The 24,603-nt window shown below is 49.5% G+C and overlaps 1 long non-coding RNA gene across 1 annotated transcript in view; it reads left to right on the forward strand.

Moving 5' to 3' along the window:
* Positions 1–22,602, forward strand: part of LOC131809628 (uncharacterized) — a 36,228-nt gene extending 13,626 nt beyond the window's left edge. The window contains exons 3-5 of the long non-coding RNA XR_009345239.1: positions 13,756–14,555; positions 16,100–16,207; positions 18,008–22,602. This is a non-coding gene — a long non-coding RNA (uncharacterized LOC131809628). The remainder of the gene's footprint in view (positions 1–13,755; positions 14,556–16,099; positions 16,208–18,007) is intronic.
* Positions 22,603–24,603: the final 2,001 nt, after the last annotated feature.

Consider the following 24,603-nt stretch of genomic DNA (forward strand, 5'->3'; position numbering starts at 1 on the left):
CCCCTCACTCTGCCTCAGTTGTCTCCTCTGTAGAATGGGGAGGAAAATAATATCCACTTATCTCACAGCTGAAAGGATCAAAGGGGAGGAGGGATGGAAAATACTGTGGGAACCGATTAGTTATTTTTCTGTGCTATGATGTGATGGACCCCTGGTGGGTGGACTAGATGGTACCAGTTGCGTTTAATGGTTTATGCTGAGACTGTTCTCAGGAATGTGGGTAATATGGAGAAGGGACTGTAGGAAGCATGGGGTTCTAAGACTTGAGTCCTTATAGGGGCGGGGATTTCAGAGACCTCCAAGATAGGCTATTCTATAGTTAAGAAGTACTTGGTGCTAGCATCACCATCATCATCCTTCATTGAATCTTAACCGTTCACCTTCTCATACATTATCTCACTGATGCATTTTATGAAAAGGAAACTGAGGCTCAGAGAGGTAATTATGCTTGCCCAAGTTCACATAGCCAGTGAGTGGTAGATCCAAGATTTGCACCCATGTCTGCCTGTCTCAAAACTTGTATCCTTCTTTGCCTATGCCTTTCATCCTGTCCCTTCAAGGAACTTCTTGCGAAGGTAGATTAGACCCGACAGCATTTTACTGTACTGGATAGAGAAAAGCAAAGTCGGGGGTAGGTAGGGGATGCATTTGATAGGAAGACAGACACTAAGGTGCTGGGAACATTAAGGGAAAAACCTTTCTTTTCTAAGCAAAGAGACTCGGGGAGCATTGGAAATTTCTTGGAAATGTGAAGCTTTTTTTATTTCCCCAAAAGCCTTTTCTTGTCCATGTTTTAAGGGATGTTTATTCTTAAAGTGCAGAATGACATCTCCTGTTTTTAAGAATCCATTTTGAATTAAGTTTCCTCCCTCTCTCATTCTTCCAACCCCAGTTCCACCTTTTTGGTCCAGTCATACCACCCTGAAGTTAACCAACCCCTTGCTTCAACAGGTAGGCAGTGACCATGGATGTCCAGGAGCTGGTTGGGCATCTGGGGTGAAGGAGTGGACACCCACAGGGAAGCGAGTAGGGAGTTTATTTTCTAAGAACCTATCCTTTGTTGGGTGCCTTATAAAATATCTTATATAATCTGCTCTAGAGGCTTGGGGGTAGGTATTATTATGGCAAATATCCTGAAGTTCAAAGAGATTTGTCACACAGCTTGTTGGTATAAAACCCCACCAATCAGGATTTGAATCCGGGTCTGTGGCTCAAATCCTGACACGCACGAGGATGAACACACACATAGTGTGTTCGTGCTCATGTGTGAAACTGCACACAGTGTGCAGACACAAAGGACTGGTTCTCTCCCGCTAACACTTACAGGCTAGTGAGTATGACCAGCAACACTGTGTCAAGCAGGGACAGTTTGGAACTTCTAGAATTTGGAGAGCATCAGTGGGTTATGTGAGAGTTTAACTGTGACTTAAAAAAAAAAAAAACAAAAAAAAAAAAAAACACCAAGGGAAGGGTTGAGCCTGGATGGCTCAGTCAGTTAAGTGTCTGTCTTTAGCTCAGGTCATGATCCTGGGGTCCTGGGATCAAGCCCCACTCCCTGTTCAGCCAGGAACCTGCTTCTCCTTTCCCCTCTGCCTACCATTCCCCCTGCTTTTGCTCTCTTTCAAGTAAATAAATAAAATCTTAAAAAAAATAAAAATAAAAACAATAAAAGGAAACACATATATTGCAGAGGTTTTAGTCTTTCCAAAGCACTTTCACTCGGGCTTTCATTAAACACTCCCAGCTACCCGATGGGCCATAGAGGTCACCTGCCTTGTGACCAGGTGGTCTTTCTTTGGTTTCAGTATCCCTCCCAGTGCCTGACACAGAGTGGGCAGGCACTTAGTGAAGATATACTGAATGACAGTCCACCTCGGTCATCACTTTTAGGAGATCCCTTGGGGGTGGAGGGATTTAAAACCCAAATGCAGGTTATACTGGCTGACTCTCTGATTCTGTGACTCTCGGGCCTAGTGTCTTTGCTGCAGAAACCCGCAGCTGGATTTGGGCTCCCACGAAAGGGGGGGGTCAGAAAAGGCTGTAGAAAGATGGAGTCCGAAGAAAGAAAAAAAAGGTACTTCCCACAAAGGTCTTGAAATGCAATGTTCACCCTTCCCAGATACGGTCTTGTGTTGGCCTACGTCCCAGTTGCTGCTCAAAGGCTTTGAGGGTAGGTACTGAGGTCAAGAGAGGGGGATCTGACCTAAGAGACAGGTGTCCCTGCCTGAGAGGAAAAGGCTCCTCCACTCCCAACCAGAGGGCCTCCTGCCCGCTACAGGTGCTGCTGAGTGGAATCATTACTATGGAGGCCCAGGCATCCGCAGGCCTACAAAGGACAACCTTCGCTGAGCGCCAAGAGGGAGCCGGGCATCTTACATGTATTTTCTCTGTCTCAATCCTCATATCAGTTGAAGTCAGAGGGGTGAGGTGACTTGCTCAAGGCCACTCAGCTGTTGGGAAGCAGAGCAGAGCCGCCTGAGTCCAAAGCCTGTGCAGTTAGCCAAGCTACCAACTGCAGGAAAATGCTGGAGAACGGGGGACTGTCTTAAGGGGGAATTGAGGATGGGAGGAGAAGGAAGTGCACATCTGAAGTCCATTTTGCTCAGCAGCTCCTCATGGTGTCTGGCACTGTATGTGTGTATGTCTCTGAGTAAGTGGGTTCTCCAGAAAGTGTGTGTTCCTTCCTGAGTGTGGGTCCTTCACCCCTCCCTGGGTTTTGGGATCCCTCTTGAGGGTTGTGTGTCTGGGCCCCTGGTGAGAGTGTGGGTGTCTCTCCCATGCTGCGGCCCATTTACATTTGTGGGGTGGTTCCCTGCCCAGCATAGGGCATTCATACGAGCTTCTGGGGGGTGTGCAGCCTTCTCCCTAACATGCCCTTTGCAGTGTGCGTCCCTCTCCCCCCAGTCCTGGGGCCAGGTGCAAACAGGGCCAAGAGGACAATGAGCTTGCATGCCCGGGTGGCCTTTTCCTCCACTCCCTCATTCTCTGTGACCCCCTCCGCCTTCACCCCCGCGCCCTGGCTGCCCCCATTCTGGCCCTCTCCGACCTTGGCCCTCCTCGCCTGTGCCAGGGCGCCCCACCTCCGCCCTGCCAGACCCTCCGGGTCCTCCCTGCCCGCCCCTCTGCGGCCCCCACCCGAACCCTCCCCGCCCGCTCCCCCAGGCCCCGCGGCTCCCTCCCGGACCCTGCCGGACCCTCCCCGCCCGCCCCACCCGCGCCCCGCGCGCCCCGAGCCCCGCGCCCCGCGCCCCCACCCCCGGCGGCCCCAGGCGCGCAGCTGCGGGACACACAATCGCCGGCGCCCCCTCCCCACCCCCCGCGCAGCCCCTCGCCCAACAAAAGCCGCTTTCTTTCCCCACAACAGATTAAAGACCAGGAGGGGGTGAAAAATAGCTTCTCCAGCCCTGGCGGGGGAGGGGCGCGGGAAAAGCTGGGCTTTGGGGACTCTTTGATGGCGAGCGTGTGGGAAACCCGGAGGAATGTGGCTGCTGGGATCCGCGCAGCAGGGCGAGGCTCCGGGAGAAGGACCCGCCTCCCCCCGGGGACCCCCGCGCCCCCCTCACCGCGGCCCCTCGTGTGCCCCGCGCCCCGCGCCCCCGCTCGCTGAGCCCTCTCGCTCCTGCGCATTCTGTCTGTCTCTCAGGCCCTTTTCTCTATTTCGAACTTCTCGGTCGTCTTCCTGTTTGCCGTTCTTCGAATTTTCCTTTTCGCAAACCCCCTTGCTCGTCCACCTCTTTTCTTCTCATTTCTATTCGCTGCATCTCCGACTCCGTGTCTTTCTTTATCTTTATCTGAACACCCATCCTTTATCTTGTCTCTGGACACACTCTGCGTGCCTCTTGGTGGCCTTGTCTCAGTTTCTGGGTGGCTCCTCGTCTGTGTCTACGGCTGGGGCTCTCCTGGGTTGGCTCATAGGGACGCTGCTGGGTTTAGCACAGTCTCCTGCCTGTTTGGAGAGGGCTGGCAAGAGAGAACCTGGGATGTGGGCAGTTTGTTGAAACATTCCTCTCCCTACACAGACACACATATGAGTGCAGATGGGAGCCTGCAAGGGGAAGACTGCGGGAGCCCAGAGAACAGGCAGGGAGAAGACTTGGGGTGGCCTGGCCTGCTAGACCAGGGTCCACTAGGAACAGGGGCTCTTGGAGGCATCCAAGGGTTCAGCATTATTTTTGGCCCAGTTTAGTTCAGTCTCTGAAAGGAATTCCTGGCCCAGGACCAGATGGTGGCCTTGGGACCCTGATGGGAAATGGGTTGGGTCTCCTGGCCCCCTCCCATCTAGTCCTTGGGACAGGGCTTGGGGGAGGGAGGAGGCTGAGGCAAGACAAAGGGCTTCCAAGTGGCTTGGGACAGAGACCATCCTGGCAGAGACCTGGAGGTATGTGCAGGGAGGCTCAGCCTCCAATCTTGGAAACACAGCCTTTGCACTTGGCTCTGCCACTAGCTGACAACCCTGGGCAAATCCTTTGTCCTCTTTGGGCATCAGTTCACCCACCTGCGAAAGGAGATCTTTGTTTAGATCAGTGGTCCTCAGCCTTTTATTCTACCCACAGATCCCAAGATCCAATTTATTCCAAATGCATTGCTTATATTAATTAATCTGCTTTCTCATTTTGTATTTATGAAAGACAAGCATTCAGAGTTTCTGATTAGCATGATTCATTACCATGCAGAGCTGTTCTAATTCCAGCCAAAGACACCCCACGGAGACCCCCAAAGCCCTGGTGCTTTAGTAGTCTGTGCAGTAGAATCCCATGGGAGACTCTGCTTCAGAGTCAGACAACTTGGGTTTGAATACTGAATCTGCTAGCGTCCAGCTGTGTGACCTTGGGGAGGTCACACCCTCCCTCTGCTTCCTTATCTGTAAAAAAGGAGATATTCATAACATCAACCCCACAGGATTGTGGTGAGCATTACATCAGATAACAGAAAAATGTAAGAAATAGGTGCTCAAGGGCTCCTGGGTGGCTCAGTGGGTTAAAGCCTCTGCCTTCGGCTCAGGTCATGATCCCAGGGTCCTGGGATCGAGCCCTGCATTGGGCTCTCTGCTCAGCAGAAAGCCTGCTTTCTCCTCTCTCTGCCTTCCTCTCTGCCTACTTGTGATCTCTCTGTCTATCAAATAAATAAACAAATAATCTTGAAAGAAAGAAAGAAAGAGGTGCTCAATAAACAGGAACTGTTAGAATATCGATGCCCTATACCAACACTGCCAGATAGAACCATGAGGCAGCCCAGTGGGACCGCATTTGTCACTTAAAGTTTCCTAGCAGCCACCTTTTTATTTTTTAAAGATTTTATTTATTTGTTTGACAGACAGAGATCACAAGTAGGCAAAGAGGCAGGCAGAAAGAGAGGCGGAAGCAGGCTCCTTGCTGCACAGAAAGACCGATGCGAGTCTTGGTCCCAGGACCTGGGGATCATGACCTGAGCTGAAGGTGGAGGCTTTAACCCACTGAGCCACCCAGGCGCCCCGGCAGCCACCTTTTAAGAAAGTAAGTACAGTGAAATTAATTTCAATAATGTATTTTACCTAACTCCAATTACCCCAAAATATTGTCATTCAAACATATAATTAATACCAAAAAATGGCTCGTTTCACATTATTTTTCACACTGGTGAAAATTCACACACACCGAAATTCATACACGTGATTTTGTGCACACCAAAATCTGGTGTGCTTTTCTTTTTTTTTTCCCTCAAGATTTTATTTATTTATTTGACAGAGAGAGATCACAAGCAGGCAGAGAGGCAGGCAGATAGAGAGGGGGAAGAAGGCTCCCCGCTGAGTGGAGAGCTCGACTCGGGGCTCGATTCCAGGACCCTGAGATCATGACCCGAGCTGAAGGCAGAGGGCTAACCCCTTCCCTGAGCCACCCAGGTGCCCCTGGTGTGCTTTTCCTCACGCAGCACATCTCAGTTCAGACTAGCCACATTTCTAGTGCTCAGTAGCCACTCATGGTTAGTGGGAAACAATTGGACAAGACTGCACTGATCGAATTACTTAGAAAGCCAAGGTAGATTTAAAGAGGAAAGAACATTGGAGTTGAGTGTTGAAGGCCAGCATGGATATTATTTTATTTTATTTATTATTTTTTTTTAAAATATTTTATTTATTTATTTATTTGCCAGAAAGGGAGAGAGAGAGCACACAAGCAGGCAGAGAGGCAGGCAGAGGCAGAGAGAGAAGCAGGCTTCCTGCTGAGCAAGGAGTCATGGGATCATGACCTGAGCCAAAGGCAGTGGCTTAACCCACTGAGCCACCCGGGCGTCCCCAGCCTGGATTCTAATACATGAAGAGCAGGCAGGAGGAAGACAGGAGGGAAGAGGGCAGAGAATGTGAGCAAAAGTGCTAATTAGCTTGCATAGGCAGCTTCTAGAAGGTGGGTCGCTGCTGGCCAAGACTGGATAAATAGTTGGAGGTGGGGTGTGCGAGGTGTCTTGAGTGCCAGGCTAAAAGCATAAAGAATGTGGGTATTAATACTTTAGAGATCCACCTTCTTTGCAGGGAAGAAGACAGCCGTACCGTGGGTAGTGTTGATTCTATTAAGATCTTGGTTAGCACCAGCTACCATTTCTTGAAGATTCACTATGACCAGGCACTATGCTAACACATTATGTTAATTACATCATTTAGTTCTCTCAACAAACCCTCATACATTGCTGATGGGTATGGAAAATTTTGGAAAACAGTTGGCACTTTTGTAAAAAGTTAAAACATATGGGGCGCCTGGGTGGCTCAGTGGGTTAAAGCCTCTGCCTTTGGCTCATGTCATGATCTCAGGGTCCTGGGATCAAGCCCGGCATTGGGCTCTTTGCTCAGCAGGGAGCCTGCTTCCCCCGCTTTCTCTGCCTGCCTCTCTGCCTACTTGTGATCTCTGTCTGTCAAATTAATAAATAAAATCTTTAAAAAAACCCACATAAATTGACCATAGGACCCAGCAATTCTTGTAGGCATCCACCCAAGAGAAGTGAAAACATATGTCTAGTATGTTGGTATATGACTTGTATGTGGATACTCATAGCCACATTGTTCACTAGAGCCACAAAGTGGAATCAACCCAAATATCCATTAGCTGATGAATGGATAAACAGACACATCTCCATACAATGGAGTATTATTCAGCAATAATAAAGGGAATGGGGTAGTGATATGTGCAACACACAGATAGAATTTAAAAATATTATGCTAAGAGATGGGTGCCTGGGCAGTTCAATTGGTTAAGGGTTGGACTCGATTTCAGATCAGGTCTTGACCTCAGGATTGTGAGCTTGAGCCCTGCGTCCGGCTTTGGGCTCAGTGGGGAGTCTGCTTGACATTGTTTCTCTCTCTCTCTCTGCCCCTCCCCACTCCCCTCTCTCTAAGTGAAAGGAGCAAGACTAAAAGGAGAATATGTTATATGATTTTATTTATGGGCGATTTCCAGAAAAGGTAACTTTATATAGAGAGAAAGTAGACTAGTGGTTGTCTACTGGGACAGTAGAATAGGAGGAAGAAGGGGTGTGACTTTTAATGGAACAGGGTTTTGGAGGGGGAAAGGGTTGATAAAAATATTCCAAAATTGTTGTGGTGATGTTTTGCAACTCTGTAAATATGCTAAAAATCATTGAATTGTATACTTAAAATGGGTGAGTTTTATGGTATGTAAATTATATCTCAATAGAGCACTTTCATTTTTTAAAGATTTATTTTAGGGAGAGAGAGCACACACATGTAGAAGCAGGGGGCGGGCCAGAGGGAGAGGGAGAGAGAAAATCTCCAGCAGACTCCCAGTTCAGTGCCCAGCCCAAGGCTGAGCTCCATCTCACCACCCGAGATCACGATCCCAGCTGAAACCAGAAGTCAGGCGCTTAACTGACTGAGCCACCTAGTCACCCCTAAAGCTCCTTTCTCCCAGTGGTGAGATGGAGCCCCTCATTGGGTTCCCTGCTGCTCAAGGATCCTGTTTATCCCTCTCTCTCTTCTCCTCCCGGACTCATGCACGCTTGGTCTCTCTCTCTCTCTGCCCCTTGCATCAATCAATCAATCAGTCTTGGTGGCGGGGCGGTGGGGGGTGTGGTAATTCCACCTGCGTTTGCCATAGATGCTGCCCTTGTCTCCTTGCACAGATGTGGACCTCTCAGAGAGGTGACGCCAAGGCTGCTCAGCCAGGAAGCGGAGGAGTCGGGTTTTGAAGCCCACAGAGCCAGGCTCCTGACCTTGGGGCTCTCCCACAGGATGAAGGTTGCTTGCGCTGAGCCCTCCATCTTTTGGGGAGTACTTACCGCACCGGTTTGGTGCCAGACATGTTTTCAAGCTGCAGCAACTGCTCTCTTAGAAGACAAGGGTCAGGGAGAGGCTGCGGATTTGGGACGCGGACAGAGCCTGCTTCGTGAGAAAGCTGGGGCCGCTGGGCCAGGGTCATGTGTAGGTTCCCTGCTCTGACTCCCCCTCTGACTCTCCACCTCAACTCTGCCTCCCTCCCAGGGGAGAAAAGGATTTGGTTCCAAAGCTGAGGCCAGAATAGGAGCCAGAGACCTGACCTGACCCCCACCTTGGAATCTAGTGGATCTGGGGCCAAAGATGGGGGAGGGGCTGCCCCCAAACCCAAGGAACAAACCCTGTTATTTTATAATCGCACCATAGAGCAGACTTGAGTGGAAAGTCACAGGATCTGAAATCTTGAAAATTGGTTTGAACCTCTACCTCTCAGTCTCCCCATTCAGTGTCCTTGAGTGACTTGCGTACATGCTCCTAATCTCTGGTTCTCTTACCTTTGGAACAGAGACAGTGATATTCCCTTGGGTGGTTGTAAAGATTTGGGGAACCAGGGATTAAATTCATTTTATTTTATTTTATTTGTTTTGTAAAAATTCACTTTATTTTAGACTGCCTGCATTACATGTCTTAAGTTGCTGCGGTTCTAAGTAATTTCCCCACTCAAAAGAAACAAGGTTACAGACCTGTACCCCTGGAGCAAATAATACATTCATTATATATTTTAAAAAGAAACAAACAAACAAACAAACAAACAAGGTTAAAAGAGAATAGTAAAAATAGTTAATAATTCAAGTCAGCATTTATGGATGCTGATTCTGTTCTGTTTTAGGTGCTTTCCCTGCATTAACTCATTAATCTTCATCACAACCCATGATGTTGGTATTATTATTACTCCCATTTTACAGATGCAGAAATTGGGGTTCAAAGAAGTCAGGTATGTTGCTCAAGGTCACCCAGTGTGGGAAGGACAAGCCAACTTGACACAGAGCCTTTGCTTTCTGCCATTTATTTATTTCTTTAAGTAAACTCTATGCCCAATGTGGGGCCTGAACTCACAACCCCAAGATCAAGCGTTGCATGCTCTACCAATGGAGCCAGCCAGGTGCCCTGCTTTTTGCCATTTAGAATGGAACAGAATAGAACTCAAGAAGACGGCAGTGTCAGGGTTGTGATTTTGAGCCCCACATTGGGTGTACAGACTACTTAAAAATAAAATCTTTTTTAAAAAATGTGTTGTTGTTGTTTTTTTAAGATTTTATTTAGGGGCGCCTGGGTGGCTCAGTGGGTTAAAGCCTCTCTGCCTTAGACTCAGGTCATGATCCCAGGGTCCTGGGATGGAGCCTTGCATCTGGCTCTCTGCTCAGCTCTCTGCTTCCCTCTCTCTCTGCCTGCCTCTCTGCCTACTTGTGATCTCTGTCTGTCAAATAAATAAAATAAAATCTTTTAAAAAAAATTTTATTTGGTTGATAGAGAGAGCAAGAGAGCACAAGCAGTGGGAGTAGTAGAGGGAGAGAGAGAAGCAGGCTCTCGGCTGAGCAGGGAGCCCAATGTGGGGCTTGATCCCAAGACCCTGAGATCATGACCTGAGCCAAAGGCAGATGTTTAACCATCTGAGCCACCCCCGGTGCCCCTAAAAATAAAATCTTAAAAAAAACAAGGAGAAGAAGAAAGAGGAGGAGGAGGAGGAGAAGGGGAAGAAGAAAACAACTCCAGTCTGGTTTACTGAAGTTCTGGTGTGTGAGGATAAGGAAAAGCAGCAGTCAGTTAAGATGACAAGTCTAAAGTAATTTTTTAGCATCTCACCATTTCTGAACCTCTCTGCAAGGAGGTCACACCTGTCATCTTCATGAGAGTACGGGGAGTCACCATGACAACTCTATCTGTCTTACCTTTAGCATGAACTATCATATGTGAAAATATTTTTATATTTATAAAAGGATTTCAATTTAATGTTTTAAATAGGTAACACATCTGACTCAAAATTCAGAAAGCATGCAGGTGAAAAGCCTCCTTCTCAACCCCATTCCTGCCATCCTCCAGCCTGCCAGTCTTGCTTGTTTTTTCAAGGGGAAGGGAAGAACTGATACCTCTTGAAATTAGAAAGTGTGTGCTTAATTTGTTCTGAAGTCATGAGGCATAAAGCCTACCTGACTCTGGTTGATTTCTTCAGGTCAGTCTCTGCCTGATTTCCTGTACCCTTTCATGCGTCATTGCTTCCTGCAGGTGATGGTTGGTCCCTCAGGGAAATGGTTGGTCCCTTCTCCCTCCAAACTTTCCCCCGAGGAATCCCCAGCAGCATCCCCCTACACTCCTGACCACCTTACCTCCCACCTCGAGGCCCAGCTGGTTCCTCATACCCCGGAGCCTGCAGAGCCTGTAAGTGGCTGAGAACATCTCATTGTCTCACCACAGCTGATAGGATGAAGGTGGATCCCGAGGTCACACCTGGGTGGCCTCAGGCCAAATCTAGCTTGTGGGAGGAAAAAAAAAATTTTGTTTTCAGCCTTGCCCGGTGATTACAAGATTGGAAAATTTCACCTGAAACTCTAACGTTCCAGCTTTATTTGAAACACTGGTAGATCCAGAGTGCCTGGGTGGTTCAGTTGGTTAAGCGTCCGCCTCCTGATCTCAGCTCAGATCTGTCTCAGGGTCACAGAGTTCAAGCCCCAGCCATACCGAACCTGGGTTCACGCGTGATGAAATCAGCCGGGGCTGAGAATCAGTTGCCTCCTTTAGAAACAGTATGTGCGGGCTGGATTGTCATAGTTCCCACCACCCCTGCTGGTTAATGTGGCCAGCAGGTTAGTGGCCTCTCCAAAGATGTCTGCATCCTCAGTCCTGGAACCTGAGCATAGGCCTTGTTTCCTGGCAGGTGGAAATGGAGGATGCAGAAGGTCACTAATCAGCTGATCTTAAAACAGGAAGGGTATCCTGGATTATTTTGTGGGGTGCAGTATGATCTCAGGGGTCCTTACAAACAGAAGAGGGAGGCAGAAGAGGACAGTCAAGGGAGAGAGATGACTATGGAAACGGGGCCAGAGAGGTACCATGTTGCTGGCTTTGAAAACAGAGGAAAGGGGACGCCTGGGTGGCTCGGTGGGTTAAGCCTCTGCCTTCGGCTCAGGTCATGATCTCAGGATCCTGGGATCGAATCCCGAGGTAGGCTCTCTGCTCAGCAGGGAGCCTGCTTCCCCCCTCTCTCTCTGACTGCCTCTCTGCCTACTTGTGATCTCTCTGTCAAATAAATAAATAAAATCTTAAAAAAAAAAAAAAAGAAAAAGAAAGAAAATGGAAGAAAGGACCACGAACCAAGGAATGTCAGCAGCTTCTAGAAAGTGGAAAAGGCAAGGAAATGGATCCTTTCCTAGAGCCTTCAGAAGGAAACACTGAACCTGCCAACACCTTGATTTTAGCTCAGTGAGATCTGGGCTTGAGAGAGTGGGGCACAGCTGGTGAGAACTGTTGTAAGCGCGTAAGTCACGTAGCTTAAAAGTCTTGATCGGTGGCATCTGTTGTAAGCGATGGGCTTATCAGGTGGATCCCAGGCTGAGGGGAGACGTCAGTGCCTGGTTTCCATTCCAGAGTCCAGTGTTCGCGGAGAGAGTTGGGCTGTGCAGGTAGAGCTTGGGGGTCACACAAGGCCAGAGACCCGGTGGGGGTCAGCAACCAGCAGCCAAGAGACTGATCCTTGACTGAAGACAGCATTAGAGGGTCAGAGTGGAAAAGCAGGGGCGGGTGCCTGCATGGCTCCGTTGGTTAAGTGTCTGCCTTCAGCTCAGGTATGATCGTGGGGTCCTGGGATGGAGCCCTGCATCCGGCTCCTTGCTCAGTGGGGACTCTGCTTCTCCCTCTCCCTCTGCCCCTTCCCCTGCCTTGTGGTCTCTATCTCTCTGTCAAATAAATAAATAAATAAAATTTTAAAAGATTTATTTTTTTGACAAAGAGAGACACAGCGAGAGAGGGAACATAGGCAGGGGCAGTAGGAGAAAGAGAAGCAGGCCTGCCACCCAGCAGGAAGACTGATGCTTCAAGGCTCAATCCCAGGACCCCGGGATCACGACCCAGGCGAAGGCAGATGCTCAACGGCGGACCCACCCAGGTGCCCCAATAAATAAAATCTTTAAAAACAAAACAAAACATGGGACGCCTGGGTGGCTCGGTGGATTAAAGCCTCTGCCTTTGGCTCAGGTCATGATCTCAGGGTCTTGGGATCGAGCCCTGCATCGGGCTCTCTGCTCAGCGGGGAGCCTGCTTCCACCTCTCTCTGCCTGCCTCTCTGCCTACTTGTGATCTCTGTCTGTCAAAAAAAAAAAAAAAAAAAAAATCTTAAAAAAAAAAAAATAAATAAAAACAAAACAAAACACAAAAAGCAAAGTGGCAAAGCAGGGACTGGGCACCGGGCAGGGTGAAAGGGCTGTGGGAGCAAAAGGGGGTAAGATTGGGAGCAGGTGCTCACATTGGGTGCAAGCTGGGGCAGGGTGCGGGGTTGGTGCTGGTGGGTGTGGGCACGACCAGGGGGTCAGGATTCCTGCGGGAGCGGCAGGCCGCCTTTCCGGGAAGGAACTCATCGATCAATTTCTCATGAGCGATTACTGATGGCTCACAGCGGCTCGCTGTGTCAGACTTGCCCAAGGTATTCATGTTTAACAGTGCATGTCATTTTAACATAAAAAGATGAAGTTGCGTTTAAGGTAGCCGTTGTGGGAAGGAAACCCTCACGGCCACGAGGATGTAAGATGTCACCTAGACAGCCACGTGCATCATCTGCTCTCTAAGCCTGGAACCCACAGAAGTCTCCCATCTTCTAGCCCCCGTGCCCTTTAATGATCTCTAGATTTTGTTATAATTCTTCCACGTATTTTCTGTGTGTGTTGGACCAGGGTACTTATTTTCATTATTATTATCTTTTTTAGCAACAAGTCACATAATACTTAATATGTGCCAGGCATTGTCCTAAATGATTTATAAATATTAAATTGCCTAATCATCGTAACAAGTGCTGCCAGCTCCCTCCTATAGATGTGGGGAAATAAGGCACAGAGAGGTCGAGGAATTTGCCCAAGACCCCATGAGTGGCTGTACTTCCTGAACCTCCGCTTTCTCAGCTGTTACCCTGAATTAACAGATCCTAGGGCCCTCCCCAGAGCAGTGCTTCCCAGCCCTGGCGCTGTTGACCTTGGCTGCCGGGGCCCGTCTTGTGCATTGCAGGATCTGAGCGACATCCCTGGCGTCTACCTGAGAGAGGCGGTAGCAAACCCCCTTCCTGGCTGTGGCGAACACACAAGGTCTTCAGCCCTTGCCCAATGTCCCCTGGGGTCAAAATCAATCCTGGTTGAGAACCAAGGCTCTAAAAGGACCTGGGGGGGATTAAGCAGCGTCGTGCATGTAGAATGCCTTCACACATCCGTTCCCTTCTCTGAGCCTTCTAACCCTATGCTCTTTGAATGCCCTTTGAGTTATAACTCTTCACAACTCTCTTTCTCTTTCTGTTCCTTTAGTGATCTCGAATATGTGGCCCTCTCCATGTGAACCGTGTGCATGAAAGCTTCTTGCAAACCCGAAACTGGTCCCAGGAGTCAAACCTACGTTCTAGTCCCCTCTGTTCCATTGACATACTGTGTGGCCTTGGCTGAAGCCCTCTCCCTCCCTGAGCCTCAGTTTCCCCACGTGTGCCGGGAGGGGCTTGACCTAAAAGCTTTCCAAAAGATTTTCTCACTGCAGAAATCAGCGACTGATTCATGCCAAATGCCAGCAAATTCCCCCTCCCAGAGTCCGAATTATTCCAGAGACTTAGTCATCCCAGAGTTTGAACTTTCTCGCAAAAACCATCTGAAAAACTCTTCCAGCGTAAAAAAAAAAAAAAAAGAAGAAGAAGAAAAGAAAAGCTATTAAAAGAAAGTAAAAGTTTCAAAACCAAATCCTAAGCAAACAACCCCGAAAACAATACATACACACGCTCACAGCACCCAAGGTAACGCCAAGAACAGGATATGAAACCTTGCAGGCCGGCACTAAGAAATGATTCACAGGCTTTTCGAGATGCTTCTATTTCAAGGCACGATCCGCCCACTGGATCGGGCGGCTCCAAAAACAAAATAAACCTTAAAGAAGCTGCCGTTTCTTATCTCAACACACAGTTGGCCTCGCCAGCATCGCCAGATCTCAAGGGCTCCAGCCAGAAGACAAAGTTGGGTCCTGTGAATTCCCTTTCTGTTCTGTTTCGAGTCTCAAGCTGCTGGCTTGTTTTTTGCATCCACCTTTGGTTGGCTGAGCTTAAAGCAACACCGCCTTAACTGATGTGAGTTCCTACGTTTAGTTTAGCAAGGCCTCTGTGTGACTCTGTCCTGCCGGATCCCAGGCGGGTCATTCCAGCAGCTGTCGCCAACTAAACAATCCTGCCTGGCTTGGGGATTGTGCAAATCAACATTATTCTTGCCCCAGGCCAGGAAACATTACTTTAGGCACGCCATCCAAAGCTCCATGCTCTTAGGTAAAATAGAAATATAGATGTATTTATTCACTGAATGAAATGCTGATTGAGTGCCCACTGAGCTAGACACCGGGGTTGCACCGGGCTACAAGGAAGCCTCTGCCTTCAAGGAGCCTTGTTGAGTAAGAAAGGCACTCGAGTTAAATAAAGTAGAAAAGAATGGAACTAATCCCTACAGGAAATGCCCTGCAGAAAAGGCGATACCAACGTTGGAGCAAAATTTAAAGAAATGCAAACACTTGTGATCTGGTTAAGTACGTTCTTATCCATGCCTACCCTTGATTGCTGCTTTTAGATTTAGAACATTTCTTTCACTGGTGCTCGGGTTACACCCCACCCAAAAGCCCAAAATGCTGCAGAAAGGGTCTAGCTCAAATCTCTTTTTCTTCCCGACTCCTCTCCCAGCCCAACCTTACATCCATGCCATCATGGCTTCACACAGTCTTCCCTCCTCCCCCTCTTAACTGTCCTCCAGGGTCTGATTCCAAGCCCATTTTCCCCCAGGAAGCCTTTGCAGACCTCCTGGCCGTGTCCCCACTATTCCTACATACACAGATCTCGTGCTCTTTTCTTGGCGTTTAGCCTGTCCTGCCTTGTGACCTCTCTTGTATTTCTGTCCTGAACTTTTACCTAACTTGTGAATTAGGAAAAAGAGGATAAGGACCGACATTAAGTGCTTTTGGTGCCGGGTGTCTTGTAGGTCCCTTACTATACACTGGCAGCCTGGCACATAGAAAATGTTCAGGAAATATTCACCAGCTGAATGCTTGAGTGATTTCACTTAAATACAGGGATAGGGGTGCCTGGCTGGCTCAGTGGGTTAAGCCTCTACCTTCGGCTTAGATCATGATCCCAGGGTCCTGGGATCGAGTCCCGCGTCGGGCTCTCTGCTCAGCAGGGAGCCTATTTCCCTCTCTCTCTCTCTGCCTGCCTCTCTGCCTACTTGGGATCTCTGTCAAATAAATAAATAAAATCTTAAAAAAAAATAAGTGATAACTGTGAGGCAAATGCTACTAGTGTGCCCATTTTACAAACAAAGAAGCTGAGGCACAGACAGGTTAGAGCCTGGAACTGTGGTCGTTCTGCCTCCAAAGCTCTAGTTCAGGCTCATTCAGTTCTGTGTTGCTTTTCTTCAGATATATATACATTTCCCACCCTAAGAATCTTGTGCACGGTCTTTAATAAATCTCTATGGATGGATGGGACACATCCCATGCTCCCTTCCTCATCACATCCCGGACATTATTACTTGCTCTCTTTCGTGGTTCACAGTCTTTATTTCTATTGTAGAAATTCTATTTCTATTTCTAACAATCTCACTGTTACCTGTGTCTGTTTTTCTCTCCCCCTAGACCGGAGATAAGTCTGCTGAGCCCAGGCCTGACACATGGTTTGTGCTCGATGAAGGTTTGCTAAACCAAACAGTGACAGAGTGTGCTGAATTCTGTCCTCCTAAAAAGGTATGTCCAAGTTCTACCCCTGGGACCTGCGAATGTAACCCTCATTGAAAATAGGGTATTTATAGATGTAATTAAGGATCTCAAAAGGAGATCAGCCTATACCCCGGGTAGGCCTTAAATCCAAGGCCTAGAGTCCTTGTACAAGAAAAGAGTGATCTGAGACACAGAGAGACGGCCTGGTGAAGACCCAAAGTTTGGGGTGACAGAGACAAGAAGCGCAGAGGACTGGGGGCGGCCGCTGCTGGTTGGAAGCGAGGATTCTTTTGCAGAGCTCCAGAGGAAACCAACCATGCTGACACCTTACTTTAGGACTGCCGGCCTCCAGAACTGTGAGCGACTCCGTGCCTCCGGTGTTAAGCCACCAGCTTTACGGTAGTTCGGTAAGGCGAGCTCTAGGAGACTCATGCGGCATGTGAGCAGGGGGACAATCCCGGCTGAGAGATTCAGGGGTGAAAGGACTCAGCCGTGACTCTGGGGTCTCACCAGCCTGGCTTGGGCACCTCCCTATTCTAGGGTCTCCACGGATGTTCCCCTGCTCTACCAAGCTTTGGGTTCCTTCTGTGCAAAATGGAGTCATTGTTACAGCTAACATCTTTGTTTTTTCCATTTTATTTTCTCATCATGATTAAGTGTACTTTTTCTTAGATAGCTAACATCTGTAGAAAGGGCCAGGCAGTGTGGTAAGACCTTTCCAGGCATCCTAAGACCACCTGGGTCAAAGGCCAGGAACACTCATTAAGAAAAGAAAACTGGGTTAGAAATGTACAATCTCAGCTCGCCCTGTGTGAGAACTCTTCACCCTGCATTGTCCTGCCTTGAATCTGACAAGATGATCGTTCATGGAGAGAGCCTGGGCCGAGTCAGACGGGACCAGCTTCAGATCTGGACTCTGGTGTTCGCCTTGTGCAGTCTCTCTTGTCCCTCTGAGCCTTGGGCTCAGCATCCGTAAAATGGGGATGGTACCAGGCCTACTTCATAGCATGGGTGTGATGACTGGGAACGCACGTGCTGTAACCAGAAGGTGCACAGTAGGTCCTTAATGAGTGCACAGTAGGTCCTTAATGAGAGGAAGTGGCTGCTGCTGCCGAAGATGATGGCTCAGGAGGGGACAATCCAGAGCAGCGAGCAAGTGAGAAAAGCCTGCAACAGCTGGTCGCTGATTTTCCCAGAGGGGGCCTGAGGGACAGCGAGGGCCTCTCGGGCAGCTGCTTCCTGGGGTTGTGATGTCACCAGCCTGTCCAGGAGGCCACAGTACCAGTGCCTGTCACTGCCTCCCAGCTGGCCGGCTCCGCTTCCTGCGCCCTGAGCCTGCCCTTGCCTTCTTTCTCATGACCCTCGGGAGGCAGCTGGACTGCAGCTCAAGGAACAGCTCCCATCTGCAAATTGGGAGAGCAGGGGCCCCTCGCCACTCCCCAGAGCTCCCGCACCTTGGAGGGACCCTAGAGTGTGACTCCTGTCCAGTGGTTTTCAAACCAGGTTCCTCCAGATCTTGGGATCCTGTGGAAGTGCCTCAGGGACCACTGAGAGTGGGGAGGGGGCAGCTTGGCGGAAGCAAGGGACACACTAAGCAGGCCAGGTTCTCAACCCCACCCCCACCCCTTGGAACAGCCCCACTTTTATCTTGTTTACATATTAGATCTACTTACAAACTTTAATTTTCGAAGAAAAGATTTTACGACAAAAGAACGTTTAAAAAAAACCTTTGAGCCTTTCTGGTGTGCGAATTATACCTCAGTTTAAAAGAAACCAAAAAGCAAAAAAGCAAACCCTCCAACCTCTTCTGCCCTTTTGGTTTTCTAGATGGGAGAGTGAGGCGAAGTGACGAACAGCAGCCCTTTCCCGGTCTCCCCGTGAATCAGGGCTGGAACTGGGAGCCGGGCCTCCTGTTACACCCAAATGCTGCCTCTCCAGGCCACAGCTCAGATGCACAGCGGGGCCAGCCCAGTGACCGCACCCCCCCCAGGCACGCTTGAGGCCTCCCATGCCACCGTCCTGCTTGAGAACCACCATGACCTTCCTCCCAGAAGACAACTCCAGGGAAGAGGGAATTGGTTCGTTGTTCTCTGAACTAACGTTTTTTAAGCACCTACCGTGGGCCAGGCATCGTACTTGGCTTTGGGAATCCTGGAGGGACCAGGATGTCAGACTCCCTCTCTTCTGGAAACTTAACATTCGTATGGGAGGGGCAGATCATAAACAAGAAAGCAAATCCGTCAATGGGAAAATGTCAGGGTGAGTTCTCGGGTGGAAATAGAGGGGCGAGGAGGTAGAGACAGAGCGCACGTGTTTCTAACCAGATCGGACAGTTGGATGGGATCCTAAAGAGGCAATATTTGAACGGAGACCCCAGAGAGGTGAGAACCGAGAGGATTCACACTAAGTGATCCTGGTTGATTGCCAAGTGTGCAGTGTGAATGCCAGAGAGCAGCAGGAAGGGAGAAAAGCGGGTTACCTGAGTGTCCGCCTCAGCACAGTTTGGCTATGACTAAGTAGACAAAGGCGATGTTCACATGTTCGCGCACCCTTGGAACCCACTGCGTCTTCTTCTCAGCATGTAGGTGTCTTGCTCTGTTTAATCCTCCTGGTCAAGGAGGGGCTATCATTTCCACTATTCTACCAATAAGGAAACCGAGGCTCAGAGAGGTGAGCGGACTTGCCTAAGTCCCATAGCCAGAAGGTGGTAGAGCAAGAGCTTGAATCCAGTCCTCCCGGGGTCTACGGCTTTAACCATGGCCCAGCTTGGCCTAATTCACTGTCTGCCCACACAGTAGGTGCTCAGCTAAACGGATGTCTGCTTGTGTTTGGGGAGACAGAGCTCTGGTCAGCTGTTTAGCCGTTCCAGACCCTCAGCACGACTGCCCCTTGAGGGGCACCCGAGGACTTGTGCTTACCTTTCCCTGCCTTGCTCCCACCAACCTTCCAAAATAAATCCCTGATGTCCCAAGGGGGGGTGAAAATGAATGTGCTGGCAGGAGTCACGACAGCGTCTGCAATCCTCTTCGTGGATTGTGAAACTAGACAAGTTCTGAGACCATGAGTCACCAATGTTACGTCAAGAAGGAAATTGCAGACAAGTAATCGCTAGGAACACCGCTTCACGGAGACTCCTTCCCTGGCTGTGTCACCCCGGGCCCCTGACCCTATGTTTTAGTCACGGCAGGCATCTGGAATACAGATGGGAGCCCCGTTTCTCTTCCCCCACGCCCAGGGCACCCTCTTCCCAGGTCCTCTGTCTCTCTGAGAGTTGGGTTTTGCACTCCCTAAGCTGCCCCATGAGCCTCCTGGACTTTTCGTAGATGATGGTTCCTGTGGAGAGGTCTGGGTTCGAATCCTGGCTCAGTCGCTCAGCAGCTGAGTGCCTTTGGCAAGTTTCTGGACCCCAGCATCCTTACTCAGGGGTTAACTAGGACAACAGATGCCCGTCTTCTAAGGCTTCAAGAGGGCAGTGTCCTTGTGTCTGTGTTCATTGCTGTATCTGCTTCCAATGGTATGACATCAATGACTAAATATTCGCTGAATGAATGAAAGTTCTAATATAGGACCTGGATGTATAGTAGGTTCTTAGTACCCGGTGGCTGTTATTATTAATACTAATTCCTAAAAGAAAGCCTACTGAGCAGCTGACCTCAGAATCCTTCTGTTCAGCCTGTATCTCTCTCGGGATCAGTGAAGATGCTGGTATGTCCGTCGGTCCTAGAGTCCCAGAACCTGGACACCTGGGCTGGTAAGAAGGGGGCTGGGCAGACAAGACCCAGATCTTACAAAGCAGGAAGGAGATTGGGGCACCAAGGGATACAGGGACCTTCTTTCTGCAGCAGGGTGACAGACAGAGAGCACCTTGATAAAAATTAGGAAACTGGCCCCTTGCATCAGCCAAGGTTCCCATAGGAAACAGATGGCTGGCCAGGAGGGGCAAAGGAAGAGAGAGTTTTGTGAAGGACCTTAATCTCTAAGGGGGTTGGTAGGGTTAAGGGAGGGAGGGGCACCCAGGACCAGCCCCAGACGGAAGTGCTGGCTTCTGATAGCCTGGCCAGGGGTGGCTTCGGGAAAGGATCTGTGGCCTGGGGCAGAAGAACTCTGCACAGTCAACCCAGCCAATGAGGAGGAGGAGCCCAGGGCAATAGATTCCCGACCCTCCATTCCTTTCCTCACTAGTGTCTCCCTGGAGCTTCCATTGGCCCAACACGCGTGGAAGCCGGAGGAAAGCAGGGGTCCTGGCCCCGGGTGGAGGAGGTATGGTGGGTCTGGAGGCACACTTGTGGAGAACACACAGCATGCCTCTTTGTGTGTTTTGTTTTGTTTTGCTTTGGTTTTTAGCATATCTGTGAACGGGGGACTTTGCATACAGTACTTAATTCTTGTGTGTCCTACATATATTCTCATAATTGCTCTAGGAGGTGAGGAAACCAAAATTCAAAGAGACAAAGTGAGTTGCCCCACCTTCTGACCCCAAAACCATGATCTCTCTTTCCTTTCTTCCTTCCTTCCTTCCTTCCTTCCTTCCTTCCTTCCTTCCTTCTACTTGATTTTTTTTTTTTTAAGATTTTATTCATTTATTTGACAGAGAGAGATCACAAGTAGGCAGAGAGGCAGGCAGAGAAGGAGGGAGAAGCAGGCTCCCCACTGAGCAGAGAGACCAATGCAGGACTCCATTCCTGAGATCATGACCTGAGCAGAAGACAGGGGCTTAACCCACTGAGCCACCCAGACTCCGCTCTTCTTGATGTTTTAATGAAGTCTTTAGAGTGGGATGGGAGATAGGAAGATATTTAAATATCTTAAAAGCCAAAGAGATGCAAAGCACAGCCTCACCTGGATGGGCCAGTGTCACCAGAGCTTAGTGGCCCGGCATGTCTGGACACGGTACAGCCCTGTGTAGGCTGAGGAGGGGATGCCCCACGGCCGACCTCACCCACAGGAGTCCCAGCAGCGAAGCTTCAGGAAGGCCATTGCTTGCCAGCAGCAAGGTTAACATTATCAATAGATTACTGGTTTATTGCAAAAGGATACGATTCCGAAACAGCCAGATGGAAGAGATGTGTGGGGTGAGGTATGTGAGAAGGCGCACAGAGCTTCTGTGTCCTCTCAGGCCCAGAAGCTCTTCGTGTTCTGTCCATGGGACACAATTCTGATGACAAGAGCTCACACTGACTTTCTGGCTCGACTTTCCAGGGAACATCTCTCTTGACCAGGTAATGCTCTTTCCAATGAAAGGCAGTTCAGGGCAATGAGGAGCCTTGGAAGGACGTTCAGCTTTGCCTAGAGTGGGCCAGGAAGTGAGGCAAGGCATGAGTGGGGTGGCAGGGGCGAGGCTGCTGGGTGGTGGCTACCTCTCTACCCCGCACCACCCTCCAGCCACACACGCCTTACTTCCTGAGCTCTACTGCGGTGACCTACAAAGGTGAAGGTACATCAGAATCACCTGGATGACTTGGTAAAAACCCAGCTTGCTGGCTTCTACCCCCAGAAGGGTCTGGTAGATCTGGTGGGAATGGGTCCCAAGAATTTGCATTTTATTTGTTGGTTTGCTTAGTCTTAAGTCATCTCTACACCCAACGTGGGGCTCGAACTCACAACTCCAAGATCAAGAGTCACATGCTCTTCTGAGCCAGCCAGAAGCTCCAGAGTTTACATTTGAAACGAATTCCCAGGGGGTGCTGCTAGTTGGGGGACCCCACCTGGAAAACTCCTATACCATTCCTGTCCATTCTCCCCTTAAGGCCTTTGCACCTGCTCTGCATCTCCTAGGGATGCTCTCCCTTAGACCTTAGCCACTTCCTCAGAGAAGCCTTCCTTGACCGCTCGTGGTAGAGTAGTCACTCAATCACTGCTTCTTGCCTGTTTTGTTTTCTTTACAGCCCTGGTCACATTTAGAAATTATCTTGTTACTATATTCATTGACTTTTTTATTGGTTTATTGGTTTATTGGTTGTCTGTTTGCCTCTATGAGAACGTAAACTCCGGGACGCAGACGCCTATCCCTGGGGGCAAAGGTCAGTGCTTGACCCAGCAGTAGCTACATAGGAAATTGTTTATTAAGTTGAAAGCAGGTCGGGTGGGCTTCTGCAACCTGGGGGACTGGTGGGGGCTCGGTTTTCTGGCAGTGGAGGCCCTGGTGACAGGCACCAGAACAGAAAGCTGTTTGAATATTGAGCTGAACAGCTGACATAGGTTACAAAAAAGTCATCCTCTTTTGGGGGGAAGGGACAGGGTGGGGTGAGACAGAGTTTAAGATAGGTGACCTTTCAAGCAGATGGAGGAGGAAGGAAGGGCCCACTGACATCACAGCTGAGAGGCCCAGAGCTCCCTTGTGGTCCAGGGGCCTGGGCCACCAGAATAGGCCCCTGGCTTGAGTCACTCCCACCTGTGAGGCCAGAGGCCAGGCCAAGCCTGGAGGTGGGGGTGGGGGTGGGGGTGTGGTCCTGGGGAAGTAGGGGGAAGGGAGGGGTTCCCACTGCTGCCCGACCTGGGTCCTTCTTCCTTCTTTCTTTAGCCCTCCGGATCACTTACCCATTGCATTGTGGAGGTCTGGCTGAGACACAGGTCCTCAGTGTCCTCATCTGGAAGGTGGGGCTGGGAGGAAGGGTCCAGGCCAGGCTTCTCCCCGTGCCACAGGTGATCTCACCCCAACTTTGCATCTCCACTCCCTGCACTCATATGTGCCTGAAGTTCTGGAACCAGTCCTGCCTGAGGCCTCCATTCAAGCTCTTTGTCTGCTACCCTCTATGTGCACCTGCACATAGAGGATTTAGCCCACTGAGCCACCCAGGCGCCCCGTAAAATGGACTATCTTAATCATTTTTCAGCGCACGGCTCTGTGGTGTTCCCGACCTTCATCGTGTGCAGCTCTCACCACCATCCATCTCCAGACCTTTTCATCTCGTGAACCTGAAACTCTGTCTCTGCCCGCCCCCCGCACAGCACCTGGCACCCTCCATTTGCCTTTCTCTCTCTCTCTCTCTTTTAAAGATATTATTTATTTAAGATTTTATTTATTTATTTGAGAGAGAGAGAGAGAGAGCATGAGAGGGGAGAAAGTCAGAGGGAGAAGCAGACTCCCCAGTGGAGCTGGGATCCCGATACAAGACTCGACCCCAGGACGCTGGAATCATGACCTGAGCTGCAGGCAGTTGCTTAACCAAGTGAGCCACCCAGGTGCCCTAAAGATACTATTTTTAAGTCATCTCTACACCCAACACCCCTCCATTCGAACTTTTAGCCCTCTGGATCGGACCACCCTAAGTACACCTTGTAAGCGGGATCACACTGGGACACCTGCCCGGCTCTGTCAGCGGATCGTGCAACTCTTGACCTCGAGGATGTGTGTTCGAGCCCCAAGTTGGGTAGAGAGATGACTTAAAAGTAAAATCTTTAAAATAAATAACTGGGATCACACAGTATTTGCCTTTCTGTGACTGATTTTTTTCACTCTGTGTTATATCCTCAAGGTTCATCCATGTTGTAGCATGTCAGAATTTCTCTCCTCGTTAAGGCTGAATTATAGTTTGTTGTACGTATATATCACCTTTGGTCTATCCATTCACCCGTTGATGGACGTTGGGGTTGCTTCCATGTTTCACCTATTTATTTATTATTTATTGTTTATTTGGCTATTATTATAAGGCTGCTATAAACACTGGTTAAAACATCTCTCTTCGGGACCCTGCTTTCCATTCTTTTTTTATTTTTTTTTTAATAAACATATATTTTTATCCCCAGGGGTACAGGTCTGTGAATGGCCAGGTTTACACACTTCACAGCACTCACCAAAGCACATACCCTCCCCAGTGCCCATAACCCCACTCCCCTTCTCCCAACCCCCCTCCCCCCAGCAACCCTCAGTTTGTTTTGTGAGATTAAGAGTCACTTATGGTTTGTCTCCCTCCCAATCCCTTCTTGTTTCATTGATTCTTCTCCTACCCACTGCTTTCCATTCTTTTAGGCATGCATCCAGAAATGGAACTGCTAGATCATGTGGTCATTGAATTTTTAAAAGAATTGTCAGCCCAATGTTTGTACCCCTTCACATTTACCAACAGGTCCTTTGCCTTTTTCGCCTTCCCTAGTTCCAACTCCTGCTGCCCTGCAGTCTTTCAAAATTTCCTAATATGATGAATTCCAGTAGCATGGACAGTCAGTCCTTGGGCTAGACCATCATAAAGCCCTTGAGCCCAGCCTGGCTGAGAGCACGCACCCCCCCAGCTTCTGGCTCAGAGCCGGTAGCAGAGAAGGTCTACCGAATACCTACTATGCACCAAGGTCCCCGCTAGGTACTTGACACGCACCAGTTCCTTCATCCCCCTCATTGCGCAGCCGTGTTAGCGTGCCCACCAGGAGAGCAGGCCTTGGGAAGTGTCCTGACTTGCCCAAGCAAAGACTTGGTGAGCAATGAAGCT

This window comes from Mustela lutreola, chromosome 10 (genome assembly GCF_030435805.1).
Source record: "Mustela lutreola isolate mMusLut2 chromosome 10, mMusLut2.pri, whole genome shotgun sequence".
Taxonomy (NCBI): domain Eukaryota; kingdom Metazoa; phylum Chordata; class Mammalia; order Carnivora; family Mustelidae; genus Mustela; species Mustela lutreola.